The 17,528-nt window shown below is 45.2% G+C and overlaps 1 protein-coding gene and 1 long non-coding RNA gene across 3 annotated transcripts in view; one reads left to right on the top strand and one right to left on the bottom strand.

Moving 5' to 3' along the window:
- LOC135388659 (protein madd-4-like) overlaps positions 1-17,528 on the bottom strand; it is a 247,901-nt gene that overhangs the window by 58,847 nt on the left and 171,526 nt on the right. The gene's annotated exons all lie outside the window — the stretch shown is intronic.
- LOC135387366 (uncharacterized) lies at positions 1,346-4,344 on the top strand. The gene is made up of 3 exons (XR_010421070.1): positions 1,346-1,411; positions 3,854-3,926; positions 4,030-4,344. It is a non-coding gene; the product is annotated as an uncharacterized LOC135387366 (long non-coding RNA).

Raw genomic sequence — 17,528 nt, forward strand, 5'->3', positions numbered from 1 at the left:
GTCAGCAACCATGCACTTTAATCGCCCGATTCTGTTGAAAAACACGAATCGCGCTTCATTTGAAACATCTTCGTTTCGCTCTACAGACGGCCTGTACTAAATAAATAATAAAGAAATAGTACTTAAAGCTTGAGTACCGGGAGGACAGTGAAAAGTGCAGCACAACGTTGTTATCTCGAAATACGCTCCAACTAAGGCCCAAAGTGTCGGGAAAGTGTCGGGAAAGTGTCGAGAAACTGTCTGGAGCCGTCTACTGATTTTGAGACTGGAACTTCTTCCACTGCTGTGAGTTACGCCTAGTCACAATATGTAAGACATACAGAGTAGAGTCCTGCACGGGCCCCCGACCCGGCCCGCGGGCTGGGCCGGGCTTGTTATTGGCTGTGCGCTCCGGGCCGTGCCGGGCCGGGCACGGGCCGGCAAACATGTTTCCGAGAGTCAGGCTCGACCGGGTCACGCAGCTAATTCCACGCAATGGAAGACTATTAGTTCATATCATCACGTGCTTGCGTCATTCTTGTTCACAGTATTTGCAAAAACAAGCAAGGGACACTGCATTATGCGTATGATTCGACCCTCTATAACATTCTCAAAGCCACTTTGAGACTCACGTCTTGACTGACTCCTGACTCCTCACGTATTTCACAAACAGTTCGCAAAGCTTGTGAGAGGGGTAAGGATTGAGAGGAGTTTGTCGACTGCATCCTCTACATCTACAAAAGTTTGGTAGTGTAAAGCGTGAACCGCATGGCCCGAAAAGCGTCAGAATTCTTTCCGAACCGAATTCGGGACCGAACTTTTTTCGGAGAACAGAATTCCGTGCCGGATTCGGCCCCATCTGGCCAAGCCAGATTTCTCCTCCGAAATGGGAAGTGACGATGACGTGCAATGGGGTTGACTGTTGCCGTGTGTGCGACTTCTACCCCTATGAATACAGGGATTATCTCATTGACCTGGATGGTTGAAAGGCGATGTTCCCCAAGGCCAGAAGTCTTGGGGTGTATTGGAGTGTATTTGGGGTGTATCAATTGCTGTAAGCTCAAGAAAAAGAATACACCCTGTTTTTGGTCCGAAATGGGTGTATGTGTATGTCCCGCTCTGCAGGGTGTAATTTCGAGAACTGGTGTGAAAAAGGTGTAGTGGCCATCAAATTTCTAATGCTTCGCTACGACAGGTCTGGCAACAGTGTGCTGTTTACTCTGTGTTCTCCAGCTATGGCGGTTGGAGTTACTTGTGGTAGAGTGTTCTTTGGGGAGGTCGTTTGGTGAACTACAGGTCATTTGACCATCTGAGTTTAGTATGACACTGCAAGGATTATGGTCCCGGGTCTCGAACGGATGCAAGCAACAGATGCGCCGTGCCCATCGGATCGAGTAACTTGTCCGAGCGTCTCGCTGCAGCGTGCTGTTTGGTAAGAGTTGTCGGTGTATTTTGTCTTGTCTGGTTGATTGAGGAGCCTTTGAAGCGGGTATTTTGAGATTATGTTTGAACCTTAAGTGGAATACACGGATTAGATCAGAGAATAGTGCGCGTCGCGTTGTAACGTTCAGATGTGGCCGTTAGGCAAAGCCAAGGGGTATACGTAACAAACGAAGTTGGTGCAATTTGTGGTAGCAAGTAAAGCAGCTGGCAAGAGTCAACAACTCGGTAGGAGGTAGCGGGCAATGAAACCACAAGGCCACAACCCTCTCATTTCGGGCCAGATGTGGTGAGTCAATGGCTGTGCGCGTCTTCTGAACAAGGCCTTGGCAAGTTTGTGTGTTGGCGATGTCAGAATGGTGCGATTGGTAATACACTTGACCAGAAATCAGAGAGGTATGGGTTCGGGTCTCGCTACCGACACTTCGCTGACCCTTTACCGATTGTAGCTTTGTAAGGACATTGGTCTTTTAACTACAATATGATTGTGTGCTTCTTAATTTCTACGTTATCTTAGTATAATCGTCTGATTTTTAACTAGTCACAATATTACCATGGTTTTGGCGTATTATAGCTTGAGTTGCTTTTGCGCCAATAAAATTCTATCATCATCATCATCATCATTTATCGATTGCGTTACTTTCTATCTTGAGCTGCTTGCATGTTGACGAGGGCTGTGTTTGTGTATACTCTTAATTCTTCTCTAGCCTCAGCCGTCTGCGTAACTATCATGTAATCTGTGGTTCGCCCTTAATTTGATTAAGGCATTTCACAGTTCATTTTTTCTTTCACTACAGAGGCAGGGCGTCTCTTAGCCTCACCGTAATACCTTCATCTTGGTCGACATGTTGGTGGACACTTTTATGTTTTGTATTGTGCGGTGACAATGTAATTCTGGTGGTGGTGGTTGATAAAATAACAAGGGGTGGTTGAATTCGCGCAAGCGAATTCTTCTACCCCCCCCCCCAAAAAAAAAAAGAAGGACGGTACACCCTAAAGCAGGAAAGAAAAAAGAAAGGGAACGGTACGATTGCACCACAGAATATGCGAGCGCACCGCAAAAGTTCACCGGGGTGAGCGTCTCGGGGTGTAATTCTTATTGCAGTGCATGCAGTGTATTATTAGGTAATCCAAATAAAGAATATGCCTGTTATTTTAACCGTTGTGTTTCTGTTTTGCCCTTGGCGTAACACGCTTACTGAAGGGTGTTGTCTTGCCTGGGGGTGTAGACATGCACTAAAAAGGGAGTCAGTTAGGGTACCGCTAGACTACACCAATAGAGGTGTGTAGAGAACACCTTTTCTGAGGAGTGTAGTTTTGCAAGAGGGTGTATATATACACCAAAAAGGGAGTCAGTTAGGGTATCGTCAAATTACACCCGAAAAGGAATTATGTTTGTTATGTTTTTTAGAGTGTATTGTGGTGTCAAACCGGCAGTTCTTGTATGTTTGTTGCCGTCTCTTCTCTTCTTATAAATTTACTTATGAATTTTTGTGATAAGCGCTAAAAACGCGTATGTCACGTCTGGAAATACTAGGCCGGGATCTACGCGCTGAGTCACCGGGCTCTATTCACTGGGCCATCGGGCCGGGCCGTGCCCCATAAAAACATGAAGGTCCGGGCCCGTGCCATTTCTCTAATACAGAGTTCTCCTTTCTTCTCCTAGTAAACATCCCCCCCCCCCCACACACAGACACGCATGCAATCTAGCAATCGTTACATGACATTTTGGTCGCATCGTAAGACCAACACGCGGGTTTTATCATTGTTTATTCAAGACGATTTGTCTTGGGAGCGAGGGCAGGGGCGCCGGAAGGTGGGGGCAGGGAGGGGGGGGGGCGCCCCCTGAGCTTTTTCGTCGAAATATTTTGCACTGCGACTCCGACTACAGGCACAAGCGGATCCAGGCGTTTTTTGAGGGGGGAGGGGGAGGTACTTCCTTGAACAGCATGCTATTACACTGCCAAGGTCAATTGAAACTCTATGTAACGACAGAAATTGAGGTGAGGGAGGACAGGACATCCGCCCCTGAGTACAAAAAAGAGCGCAGAACAAAGTACAGGACTGTACTTTTTTAGCTTTGTTTTAAGTACTCCCCGTTCTACACATGTAGCATGAAATCTCAAATAGGTTCTGTCTATATGTTCATATCAATCTCCGATGAAAAATAACCCTTGCATGGGCTCGCTGATATGAGTCATTCGGAAACCAAAACCACCACTTGGACATGTCTCTGATGTCACCAACAGTCTAATTTGATTGTTGCATGAACGACACGATCCAAGCAGTACGACAAACAATAGGCATTATCAATACACATTCTTCATTTAGATTAACACGCAGGAAGAAACCGTAGTGGCATCGGAAATTCGATGCCAGTGACGTCACGGATGCTTTCTCTGACGCTGGTTGGTGTACACATCTCCTCTTTCAGGTGCAATCACAAACGGGGATGGATGTGCCAGAAACTGACGCCACCACTTTTTTCCCGACATCGTCAGGAAAAGGTCAGTATCCTCTGCACACTTTACACAAAGAATAGTGAAGAAGCAAGAAGCTCATAAAACACAAGCATTCCGGTATTGAGATGTACTTCAACACATGTACAAGCACTGGCCATTCTACTTCCATTGAAGCTCTGATCGGCGACGGGAATGCAGCGGATATGTGCAGAGCAGACCAGCAGCATAGCCAAGCGAATTCAGCATTAGCAGCGCTGGTGGCAGCCACAAAGTGGGTTCGAGTACCGTCACCTCTGCGCTGTTCGAGGATTTCCCTCGGTTTTCCGACAGACATTCTAGACTTATACCGGTACAATTCCCCTGAAGTCGGACCAGGACGCATGATGACTTCCCTGTCTGTCCTCCCTTCATCTCACTCATAAAACAGAACTTCACCACATAGCGCGCCCTTAGCCAACCGCCGTCCCGAATGACAGCGTTCTCTCCACTGATTTGTTGAAACTGAGAGGCGTATGCCTTTTTGTGACACTTATGTGGTTATTTTAACTGTCACAAAATGTCGTACGCTCCACGCTTTCCACAAATCAGGAGCGATAGCTGTATCGTCCTGCGCGATGATCGGCCTTCAGCGTGCTACGTGGTCAAGTTCTGCTTTAAGAGTGTACACAATGCTTCCAGCCTTGGTTGCTTCGCGGTGCTACTATGTATGCAGTGGCGCTCCCGTGCGGATAAGTATTGACGACATCCGACCTCTGTTGCATGTGCAATCTATTTATTACCAGCGCGCGGAAAGCCCTCCATTAAAAAAATAAATAAAAAACGACTAAAAGCTTTACAACGAGTACGTCTCCTTATGGCAAGAACATCCTTGACAGCATCGTCTGGAGGACAGATTTACGAACGAAATGGACGCCAGATGGCGACACATCCGTCGGCCTCTTTCCGCTGCAACGGCGTTTCGGCAATGACCAAATGGAGCGCAAGATTTTGCCCCACCTTTTGCCGGAACAATAAGTAGCATCCGCTCTGAAAAGCTGTAATTAACCGCCCACGCACCTCACACACTGCCGCTCTTCGTTGACTTCACCGAAATTTTCTTCCTGGACCCCAGCGAATCCTCCTCCCTTTGGGGCGAAAATATAGAGAGAGGAAAAAAAGAAAAAAGAAGAGGGTTCTCACGTTTCTTCATGGAGATATGTGTGCGCTGCCTCTTCGTTGTACGGACACACCTCGGGAACGAAATTTCCTCATTGTGCTTTTTGTTTCGTTTTTGAAGGTGTGGAGGATCCGCGCATGCTGTGCGAGGTGGTTCATTTTGGATCGTATCTTCGTGTATGTGTTACGCTTTTTGTTAAGCTTTCTAGGTTTTGTTGAACCGTTAAGCTTTCTCTCTCTCTCTCTCTCTCTCTCGGTAATGAAGTAGTAGTAGTAGTGAGTGTGATGATAAACGCTGATTTGCAGGCCTAAAAGGAATTTTACGGGAGCGGAAATCCACAGAGAAACACGTGCGTAGGTAATCCTGCACACCACGAAACCATAGGATAACACCGTCTGTCTTCGGTCATACCCGTCCTCCCAATTCTTCCTCGCCCTGGCTATATAGTTTGATCCGTATGGCTTGGTCTAATGGAACACAGAGCTTTCTCGATATGCCCTCGAACCCGATCCCTGATGAGGTGCTGAAGCTGAACCTATAACCGCACCTTTCTGAGACTGGGCAAAGAGCACTTCTACAAGGAAGTAGACAAGGTTGTGAAGTTCATGGGCGTAAGCTCAGCAGCACCAGAACCTGACGATATATCAAATCAGTTGGACAGAACTTACTTGGACATTACTTCTACCGCCCTATACACCTATACAAAAACTACTCTGTGAATCAAAGTGGGACACGGAATTCAGGAACAGTTATATCATACTTGTTCAAAAATGCAACTCAGTCACATGAGACCCGTGAACCTGGAGACCGATTTCTCTGTTGAACACGGATTAGAACAACAACAACAAATAAATTAATGATAATGAATGGGGAAATTCGCCACATAACAAGCCCACGGATTGCCCCACACCACATTCACAACGTATTACAAAAGAGTGATAACAGTATTGACTGCTCGCTTGATGGAAGTTGCATCGACCGTAGTACATCCAACTCAATGTGCGGCACAGAGAGTGCGTGAATGGTGAATGCTATGAAGGTAAAAACCTGCCTCATGACGCCAAGTCCCCCAGTGATTGTGACGCTCCCCTGTGAGCGACGTCATGTGAATAAAACCTATAGATATCGCGTTTTTACCCGTATCGACAATAGTGAGTTTTTAGTATATCATACACTATCACCTTTGCGTACGTAAGGGATGCGTTGGTGGTTCTGCGCACGCGCAATATATAAACAGAGCTTTGCACATTGCGCAGAACCACCAGGCTATCGCTTACGTTCGCAAAGGCGACAGCGTACGATATATTAAAACCCGCTAATCTTCCAATACAATATAACCCAAACTTTAATTGGTAATTGGAGTAGATCTACACGTATGGTATACTCTTAAAAAGAGGGTGTACTTTAACTCCTTTCCTTGCCACACCCTTTTGGAGAGTACAATTACGCTCAAAAGGGTGTCTCCTCACTCCCTCAAGGGAGTATAGCATGACACATTTCTCCCTACTGGGGAGTAATATTACTCTCCTGCGGGGAGAAGGTGTTATGCTACTCCCTTGAGGGAGTGAGGAGACACCCTTTTGAGCGTAACTGTACTCTCCAAAAGGGTGTTATATATGTGGCAAGGAAAGGTGTACGAATAACGGGGCTCATCTATACATAGTGTATACTTCTCTTAGTTAGGCAACCACAAGTTAATGCACTTATAGTACGTACCTTGCATTTTTTGTATACTGGAACTGGAGAAGGTAAATGACGTCGTTTTGTTTCTGGGGGACGGCGGCCGTGTGGCACACTGGTCTGAGATTTTTCGGCAGTCAGGCTTTGTGATATTTTGAACATTTCGTAAGCGGGTGAAATAAATATTCTATCCAGGAAAGGAGTTAAAGTACACCCTCTTTTTAAAAGTGTACGTCAGCCTAGTGTGGGTACCCCACTTGGTGTCTTATAGAAATTTCAGAGATCCGTCATTGAGCGGATGTACCGCCTCCTTGTCACTTTGCGACATGCGTCGACACGGTATAGGTTGGCTACGGGAACTGTACCCCGATGCAAATGTTCCTCTCTGTGACGTCAACGGTTTCCTTGTAGCCTACGTAAGCAGCATTCGGAAGGCGTGAGTTTGCTACAGATTGTGTTCCCATAACTCTGTTCGACACGCCACACCCTCGTGGTTAGACTTCCACTTTGATGCCAATAACATAAACCTCCTCTGAAACCACAAAAGATTTATCTGTGAACTCTCCTCATTGGTCGAGGGTCGACATTTCCCTCCTTATCGCATTCATTATGTGTTTTTATCCAGACAGCCATAGCCGTGTATATAGTCGCCAGCAGTGATATGACGCCCGAATCTGGAAAATTCGCACTAAGGGGAGGGTGAAAGAGGGAAAGGAAAGAAGATGGTCGTACAGGAAGGAAGGGAAGGGGCGTGTGATCTCCCTTGCTCTGACGTTTGTGTAAAACTGAACACCACAGAAAACACGCGGGCCTCAGCAGCCTTCTAGGGAACCAATTAAAGAAGGTGTTTAATTAATTATTACGAAACCGAGATGATAAACATAAAGCGGTGAAAGCACTGAAAGCGGTGAAAGCACTACCTGCAATAACAATAAAAACAATAAAACAAAACAACCATATAGGACCTTCTTATAAACTAAAATGTAAGATTTGACGAAGTTGTGCAACTTTCGTGTGCAACGCGCTTCAACCAGTGATGGGCAAAGTACCTCAAAATTATACTTCAAGTACCAGGTAAAGTACCAGGTACCTGGCATCATTAGTACTTCAACAACAACAAAACCAAATAGGTTAATGATAATGAATGGGGAAATTCGCCACGTAAGGTGCGGCCCACTACCCCAAGGCACAATCGGGCAGGATGAGATGTGTACTTCAAGTACAGTACAAAGTACCCAATTCCAAATGTACTTCAAGTAAAGTACAAAGTACTGGGCAAAGTACTTCAACTATTCATCAAGTACATTGCGAATTTAATTTTTATCACTTTGCATTTCCCTGTTTAGTATCTGTGTCTTGCTTTTTTGGCAAAACTTTAGCGAGCATTCTTGACACATGCTCTAAAGCCAAAGTCCTAGGTTAAATGCTAACCCGTGAATATGAACTTACTCAGATGACATAATTTGCAGTTACATGTAGAGAGGTAATCAGTCAGCTGTGCTGCCCTGACTGATCCAAGATCACCCGCCTAGTGTGGTGTTCCGGTACTAATCTTCTGATATAACAGGCTAGGAAATTTCAAGGGAAAAAATGTACAAGCCAACGGAGATTATATATTTCTGGGCATTCCAGGCTGCTTTCTGAAATAGTACAACATGTTTAAAAAAAGAATATGAAGTAAAAAAGGATGAAGCACAATGTAAGCCATTAATTTTTATACGACTGTGATCTGCAGCAATGTAATCCATGTGACCAATTAAAAAAAAACGTAAAATGTAAAAATAAAAGCATGTGTGTCTTTCAGAGTGTTCATCATGTAATGCAATCACACATTGTGATATAAAATTATTATTAATTGCCAATGAAGGAAACAATATAAAAAAGCATAGAACCCTGCATTGGGAGAACTGAAATGACAATTGACCAAGTCATTGCGCTGCCGGTTGCAATGTCATAATGTGTGCGTCTCTTTGCGTTCCATTCGTTTTACATAGTCATAGAAGCGTTGATACCTTTTCAACATTTCAAGCCTCTCAACAATAAATTTGCTCCAACAAATACGCTCTTTAACAGCACAAAAATCCTTTCTGGTAAAATATCAGACTGGGACTCTTGGTACTGCACCCCATTAAAAGCGCTAAAATGATGGCAAGGAGATGAAAACACACAGATAGCGCTATCTGTGTGTTTTCGTTTTCTTGTTGTCATTTTAGCGCTTTGCATACTCTTTTGTGATTTTTTGTCCGGAGTCCAAGTTTGGGTACTTGAGTACTTGATGGGAAAGTACTCGCAAAAAAGTACTTCAAGTACGGTACAAAGTACATTATTTAAAATGTACTTAAAGTAAAGTATAAGTACACAGAAATGTACTTAAAGTACTACTTGAGTACTTGGTACTTCAAGTACTGCCCATCACTGGCTTCAACGTAATCTTCAGCACTGTCTGCAAGAACGCTTCTGAAGAATCGCACCTACCAGTTCTATATGAAACGACCTCTTACTACACCTTGTTCACAGCTACATCTGCGCTTCTTTATCGATAGGAATCAATCCATCATTTCGCAACCGTGCATGCGACCAGTACAATGGCAGGTGAAGGAAGCGATCGGGAGTGTATAGACAGCGTGCTGGCGCCAAGAACCGGTGCGTTGAACGGCGCACCTTGTCAGCTAGAATCACTATCGTTACCTTAACCAAACCCTTAACTCTTTATGCGAGCGATGTTATCGACGCCTTTTCGTCAACTTCTCGCGCCCTGAAAGCGGCAGGCGGTCATGATGGATTGCCGCAGTGGGGAGTCGCCGACGCGGGGAGTTTGACGATGGACGCGCTCCGTCCCCGTATTTTATTTGCGCAACAAAATCAAACAATTGCTGACGAACCGGCAGCAGTTGGTCTGTCAGTCATGTTCTAGGAGGTAGAACGAGCGGCTGAACCGATAGTGTGACGTCATAAGTATGTGGTCAAAGTCAAGTGCTCCCGTTGTTGAACAAGAAGTCGACCAGCCTGAAGTGTTTCCAAGCGGTGTACACTATAGGGCAGGTGCCGACGGTGGCTCATCCTCATTGTGTGCTGTACGGACGTGCCTGGTAAGAGAATGCAACTGGAATGGTGTCCTCCCCCGCGTCCAGAGCGTATCTCGGTCATTTCGCATACTAAGGGAATGCTGATGGAATGCATTCCACGCAAAAAGGTTTAGCTACATTCTAAACTAAGTTCCCTGGTTCGTGGGTAAGGGGAAATAACGAGTAACACTAGCCAAGAACTCGACAGAATCGGACGGAATAGTAGCTCCCAAAACATTGCAAATTTCTCATACATGCTGTAATTGTTATCCTATTGACTTTCCGCATCCCTGTTGTAGCATCTTTACCGTTTCTTGTCAACGTGACACCACGGTCCCTTGATAGCTTCAAGGCTATCAAGGGACCGTGGTGATACTAAAAGTTGGACTACGTCAACACACAAGAGAAAACCATGTTGCGAGGTGTGCATGTCGTGGTCACCCGCTTATGCGTTCTTTTATGCTATACATATTTTGTGAGGCAGAGTCATCATCATTGTCATCGTCACTGTCGTCATAGCGTCCGCTCGTTGGTGGTATCGTGCTGAAGACTGGGAGGTGGTGGGTTCGAATCCTACCATCAGCTGTGCTGTTTCAGACTTTCCGTGGGTTTTCCGACAGACGGTTCCAGACACAGTTCCCTTTGAAGTCGGTCCAGGATGTATACTAAGCCCCTCCCCTCCTTCCTGCTGTCCTCTCTCCATCTGTTCACGTCTGTACACCGACCATAGCCACAGTAGCTTCACGGGGGTAACTATTTCGTCATCTTGATGACAACCTGTGTCAAGGAGCTGTGGTTCTTGTAGCTTGCTATGCATGTCTTCTTCGTAATAGATATGTATAATAAATACATCCATGTCTCCACTCCCTGTTCAATTTGTTCCAAAAGACGGAATTTTGGGGATACCACGGGGTAACATCCCATGTCATCATCACTTCTCCTTCATGTATTGTTGTTGTTTCCTTTCTCTTTATGTCTGCATGACCAGCAGTATGTGGTGTCTTCAGGTACCAGGAATGATGTCCTCGAGAACTGCCAGATAAAGCAGTCCAGCGACGACGACGCGGTAGACACGTAGAACTTTTTCACCGCAATGCACGTATCATAGACGTCCTATGTAGCCTAAGCCCTACTCTCTGGCTGTATACCTCGCAGATGTTGCTGCCGAAATCTCTCTCTTTCTTTCTCACGAGCGGTCAGCTTGGTGGTACACAATGATATCATCTAGTATGAAGCTAGAAGACTGTGGCCAACATTTTTGGGAGGTTTTGTAGTTCGTTGAACCCATGATAAGGGCCAGGAGGTCCGTTATCTCGAGAACCACGCTGTTTGTCTTGGTCTGTAGCAAAGGTCGCGACAGTCGATAAGACGGACAACCGAAACTGAGGTACCAGAGAGAACGCCCAAAAGCTTTCTTTCATATCTTGTCATTTTTGTAACCTGAAGAAGTGCAGTCTCGTGCACGAAAGTCTCGTTACCACGTCTAAATAAATAAGTTGCTCCTACCGTTTAATATCACTCTTTGATATCTTGTCCGCGCTTGGAAGAATTCTTCCATGCCTTCCCTTCCTCCTTCTCGTTCTCCAGTCTTCCGTGTACATTGGTCTCTTCTTTTATTAAACAAAATTATATAAAAAGAAACGCATCATTATGCCATTGAATGTTCATATAATTTTGGGCAGAACACGAAGAGAAGATTCAGTATTGATTCGCTCCTTGTACGAAGCCTACTGCGGCTAATATGGTGCATTATAATTAGGGAGTGACTTTTTCGGGTTAAATGCCTTTCTCAGATTCGGTGGTAAAAATCGGGCGCTTTTTTTAAATCTGTAATTCGGAGAGAAATCGCGCGATAATTGTGCCTTCGAGTGTTATCGTGTTTTTGGTTCTCTTCTTGTCTATTAAGTCATTTCCTAATCTCTCTTTTTTGTTCTTTTGTTGTTGTTTTTGCGAGATCGTGACCTTCCAGCGGTAATCCCCGAAGCCATAGACAGTGTTGACACACCTGGATGTATTGCTTGGAAAGTAAGTGACCCATTCTTACATGTCTTACACGTGGCGACGTTTGTTCGTCTTTAGTGGAAACGTCACTTGAGGATTTCATAATGACTAGAATTGGGGGAGAAATCGGGTTTGACCCGAATTGGTCGGAGATTAGTTCGGGGGGAATAAGCGGGCGGAATCGGGTTTAACCCGAAAAAGTCACTCCCTAACTATATTCGCTCCCGGGATGAGTTTTTCAATGGTCACGAACTTTGTTTTCTAAGTTGGCACGCAGATTATTGCGTCAAGGTCATGGCAAGGTTACTGTCCGGTCTGTACTAGCAGACCGGAATAGTGTACTACTGTTTTGTCTTGGGCCACCGTAATAGAAAAGCACAGCCGTCAGATGATGCTATTATAAACGAAATTAGTGGAACTGAAAGTAACAGCCAACAGATAAAATAGCACACTTATACGCAGGCAAGGTGCTGGACAAGATCCATGACGACGAAGCCCGAGTTTGGGTGCAATAGCAACAATACCTAGCGTAACGTAACAACACAAGAGGATCTGAAACCCGCAATAACGATTTATTCGCACAGGCATTGCAATATATAGCGGAAGGCGGCGCAAAGCGGGAATTTCTTTTTCGGCTTGTTCGTGGCGTCATCATCACCTCATGCGGAATGTTCATCGAGAACTACTAGATGCGTGTGTGGACGTTACGTCCTTGTTGTGCCCGACCTCAGGCTTCGTCGTCATGTAACAGTTAAACACTTCTCCGATTAAAACGCAACGTAACCTACAGGAAATATTTATTTTAACCATGCAAGAACAATGGGACGGAAGAACGACGGGAAGGATACAGAACTCACTACTGTATACGTTTAAGGATTTATTGTTAATCGCAATCAGGGATAAAGATTAAATGTTACGGGTGAATAAAAACCTGGTGATACAGGATTACACGACTGGTGCATAAAGCTGGTCTGGACAAAACACCATTAGCATGTTTCTTTCGTCCACGTATGTATAAACAGTAAACACCAATACCTTAAACTTAGTCAATACCAAAATGTAAGGTAGGAATGCCGTTCCATCACGGATCAGCTGCTGTAATTGACTGATTGATTTCAGAAAAAAAGGAGAAATTGAATTCGTCACTTAACGAATTCTGCGGCTCTCATAAGGAGCTGGGTACACGTAGCTTCCTCTGCGAGGGACGTTAAATACCATCGGGTTAATAATGTTTATTTGTTTTCAAAGATTACACATCTTTGAATTAACATCATTATTAACATTAACATAATTAAATGTAATTAAATGTAATTAACGCCAATTAAAGGGAAATTGAGAGTAATTAAAGGAAGTAAACGCAATTAACGGGAATTAAATGAAATTCAAGATTACCTCAGGTATGCCGCGGTTACCTTCGGTAATTAAAGGGTATTGGTATAGATTTCGTATATCAAAGCTATTATAAAACCACTTGCAGCGGCCATGGTGAGATCAAGATCTGAATTAATTAATATAGAAAGGTCAGGAACGAAAAAGTGTATATTGGCATTAGGTAACCAGTAACTTCAATGTAACTCGTTAGATTTCCAGAGTACCTTAGGAACTTCAAGTTCATTTTCATTACCTGTAAGATGTAACTTCGTAAGTAACCTAGTTACATTTTTTGCACATGTCACTTAACTGTTAACAGGTTCCTTTTGTCGAATGACTTCCTCATCTCTGGTCATTTCATTTGTTAGCACCGTATCATTCTCACGGTATCACTTACTGTGCAGCATTCTTTTTTAATTTCGTGTTAGCGCCGCGAAGCAACTGCGGCTATGAGCGGCGTACAGACGTGGACAGATGGAGAGAGGACAGCAGGAAGGAGTGGGACATAGGGGGTGTTAGTACGCGTAATGGGTATGCGATTTCAGGAGAAACTGTGCCGACATGAGTCTGGAAAGTCTGTCGGAAAGCCCAGGAGAAAAACCTCAGAGAGCACAGCCGGTGACAGGATTCGAACCCGTGTCACCTCCCAGTCTCGGCGTGGAAAGCGATCATTCTAACCGATACGCCACGACAACTTCGCTTTTTTTTTAAAGCAAAACTTTAATGCAACGATGATACGTGCGCCAGTGATGCCAAGAATATAAAATATTTACAGCTTCTCACACCACATATAGCTTCGTGACTCCACGAAGGGCACAGCGACAACAGGTGCCACGTGAGCTCATGGTGTGACTTCGCTCATGATCACACAGTTGTCTCGTGGCGTAAGGCAACGAATTATCAATATCCACATGCGCCATCTCTCACAGAAAGAAATAAAATATACAAAAACGAGAAGAAGAGGATTACGACGCGACCCGAACATTACCCCTTCCTTCACACCCAGCATACGCCTTTCCGAACTGCGCCCTATAAGACATACAGAAACGCGACGGCTCAACAAGCGCAGAAACGGGGAACTGTATAACGCAAACACTTCTCCTCGTTTTTTTTTCCTTACAAACAAACAAACAAGCACTATACACGAGCCTGTCTCCACAGCACAACTCACTATGAAGTTGACAAGCGCTTCGCAGCAAAGCGCATATTTGTCAGCTCAATTATCCGTAGAAGTAGAGAAAAAAAATATCCACCTGCATTATGCTCCGTATAAACAAATCCCCGTTGACACCGCGCTGCACGGAAATCCTCCGTTGAGCACCTTCCTTTCTCACCTACATCTTCAATGGCAAAACTGTGAACTACGGAAACTAAAACGGAAACGAAGAAGTGATCACTCCTACATAGATGACGATAAATCACCGACTCTATCAGAATCGCCCGGATTAATCAGAGCTTCGCCCCGAGGGCTGAACGAAGACTTTTTTTTTTTTTTTTTTTTGCGAACGTAGTCAGAAGCGCCCTTCGATATCCTTTACTTTGGGCAGGCAGCTAATAGACTACGGTGGCTGTGCGAGTCAGAGAAGCATTTGTCAAAATGGTTCCGGATAATCGTAGTGGGTTTCCTTAATTATAGCTCGGGGACTGATTCGGTTGAAGACACAAAATGATCGCCGTGAATGAAACCATTCTTCCGGGGTGTCATGGTGACTCGTCCGATTGTTCGAGACTTAGGTTTCGGCTGGTGCTGGTATATTCGTATATGGTGATAGGAGTCGGCAGTATTTTTTGTATAAATTAACGCCTGCGGAATTTTGTATTGCGCGCTTTCTTTTCTTTTAATCTAGAACTCTCTATAGTACCGACCTTTGAAGCATATGTACGCTGTATGGACCATAATAGACGAGTTCAGAAAATCCCAGAGTGTTTAGCGTCGCTTTGAACTGTGGGAGTTTACTAATACGAAAGAAACGGGTGGCCTCCAAACTGTTCTGATTTCTCCCCTACCGGTCCATTATCCACGACGTGTCAAGGTCAGCGAAAGCGAAATGTGAAGGATTATTCTTCGTTCCCCCGCTCAGCAAGCGCCCAGGATGCAATGCATGCGCAAAGAGCACTGGGATTTTCTGAGCTCGTCTATTGGTTTCGCATGGTTTCGCTCATGGTGGTTTGTTCCTAACATGCGCATATCTGCACGAGACTATGGTGAACCAGAGCAACACCACCTAGAGTAAACGAAGAATGATCGCTTAAACAACGTGACGTAGTCGGTAAAAATCCACAAATCACGAGCGTGCTTTCTGTGACCGTAACTATGGATACGAACCACCATGAGCCGCATGGACAGCCACAGAAAGCGTGCGAGATGTAATGTGATAGAAGAAGAAAAAAATGGAGGGGATATATTTATTAGAACAAAGAAAAAAAGGAGGAGGGAGACGCAGAGTGAAAATGGGGATTTAAGTCACGACAAGGCCAGACCCCTTAGCCGCAGTTAGTTAAAAAAAAAAAAAAAAGAAGACCCAGTACACTCTAAAAAACGAACTTCACGGCATGGCGCGCTCCTACACTGTTAAAACAGAACTTCACCACATAGCACGCTCCTGACCAACCATCATACCGAATGGTATCATTCTGTGTCATGATTTGTTGAAAACAGGGGGGAGGCGCCTATCTGGGACAAGATAATCTGTCCCAGATAGGCACCTCCTCTCATTTTCAACAAATCAATGCACAGAATGATATCATTTGGAATGACGGTTGGCTAGGAGCGTGCTATGCGGTGAAGTTCTGTTTTAACAGTGTAGTCAACCATCATCATGAATGGTATCGTTATCTGCCCTGATTTGTTGAAAACAAGAGGCGTACGCATCTTTTGTGGCTATTATGAACAGCATAAGTGTCACCAAAAAGGCGTACGCCTCCCGTTTCCAACAAATCAGTGCTGATAACGATATCATTCATGATGACGGTTGGCTAGGAGCGCGCTATACCGGTGAAGTTCATGAAGAAACGCATCTGGTTGACATTTTGTGGCAGTTTCTGGTCGCTCGTTTGTGGCAAGTGTTCCCACTAGTTGGGGATGTTTGTCTCCCGCCCACCAACTACACTCTTAAAAATGAACTTCACCACATAGCACGCTCCTAGCCAACCACCATCCCGAGTGACATCGTTCTCTCCCCTGATTTGTTGAAAACGGGAGGCGTACGCCTTTTTGTGACACTTATGTAGAAATGTTAATTGTCACAAAAAGGCGGACGCCTCCCGTTTTCAACAAATCAGGGGAGAGAACGATGTCAATCGGGATGATGGTTGACTAGGAGCGTGCTATGTGGTGAAGTTCATTTTTAAGAGTGTAGGAGCGTGCTATGCGGAGAAGTTCATTTCTAAGAGTGTAGGGACGCTTTCGATGAGCCGCTTGATGATTGAATGGCATGCGTTTGAAAACGTCTGCGCTGATTGGCTGAATCAGACGACATCCCAACTTTATTTGCCCACGTGACGTCGAGACTGGGAGGTACCCGGGTTCGAATCCCGGTGCCGGCTGTGCTGTCTGAGGTTTTTCATGGGTTTTCCTCAGACGCTTTCAGACATATGTCGGCACAGTTCCCTTAGAAGTCGGCCCAGGACGCACATTCCCCCAGGGCGTGAGTCGTGACGTTGCCCACATACGTGAGGCCGACAACGGCAAGCCCTATCACCACCACCACCACCACCACCACCACCACCATTTGCCCACGTGGCGAAGGAGTGAGAGGAGGTATTAAGCAGGCTTGCTGTATCCAGGCAGAGGCGTCGGAAGGTGGGGGCACACTCTTAAAAATGAACTTCACCGCATAGCACGCTCCTAGCCAACCATTATCTCGAATGATATCGTTATCTGCCCTGATTTGTTGAAAACGGGGGGCGTACGCCTTTTCTGTGACAATTATGAAGAGCATAAGTGTCACAGAAATGGCGTACGCCTCCCGTTTTCAACAAATCAGAGCAGATAGCGATATTATTCAAGATGATGGTTGGCTAGGAGCGTGCTATGCGGTGAAGTTCATTTTTAAGAGTGCAAAGGGGGCAGTCGCTCCCCTGAGTTTTCGGTCCGGGCCCCCCGCCTCCTTGAACTTTCGCTCTGAGTGTCCCGGAACCCCATTTTTCATGTGTACGTGTCGTCCGAGACAGACTCACTTTCAGCTCTGTTACCACGAAAAGTGTAAACTAACACATCGAATATGTACTATACATCCATCCATATTATATGTGCAGACCTGTTTTGCGAAGATTAGCGTCACGCCATTCAGTAGCATTGCTTAGACGATATAGGTAAACGCAGATTTCGCTCCAGCAGGCTGAGGCTAGAAAGGGAAACTCTTATCCTGCGGC

The sequence above is a fragment of the Ornithodoros turicata genome, chromosome 3, assembly GCF_037126465.1.
Source record: "Ornithodoros turicata isolate Travis chromosome 3, ASM3712646v1, whole genome shotgun sequence".
NCBI classification, from domain to species: Eukaryota; Metazoa; Arthropoda; class Arachnida; order Ixodida; family Argasidae; genus Ornithodoros; species Ornithodoros turicata.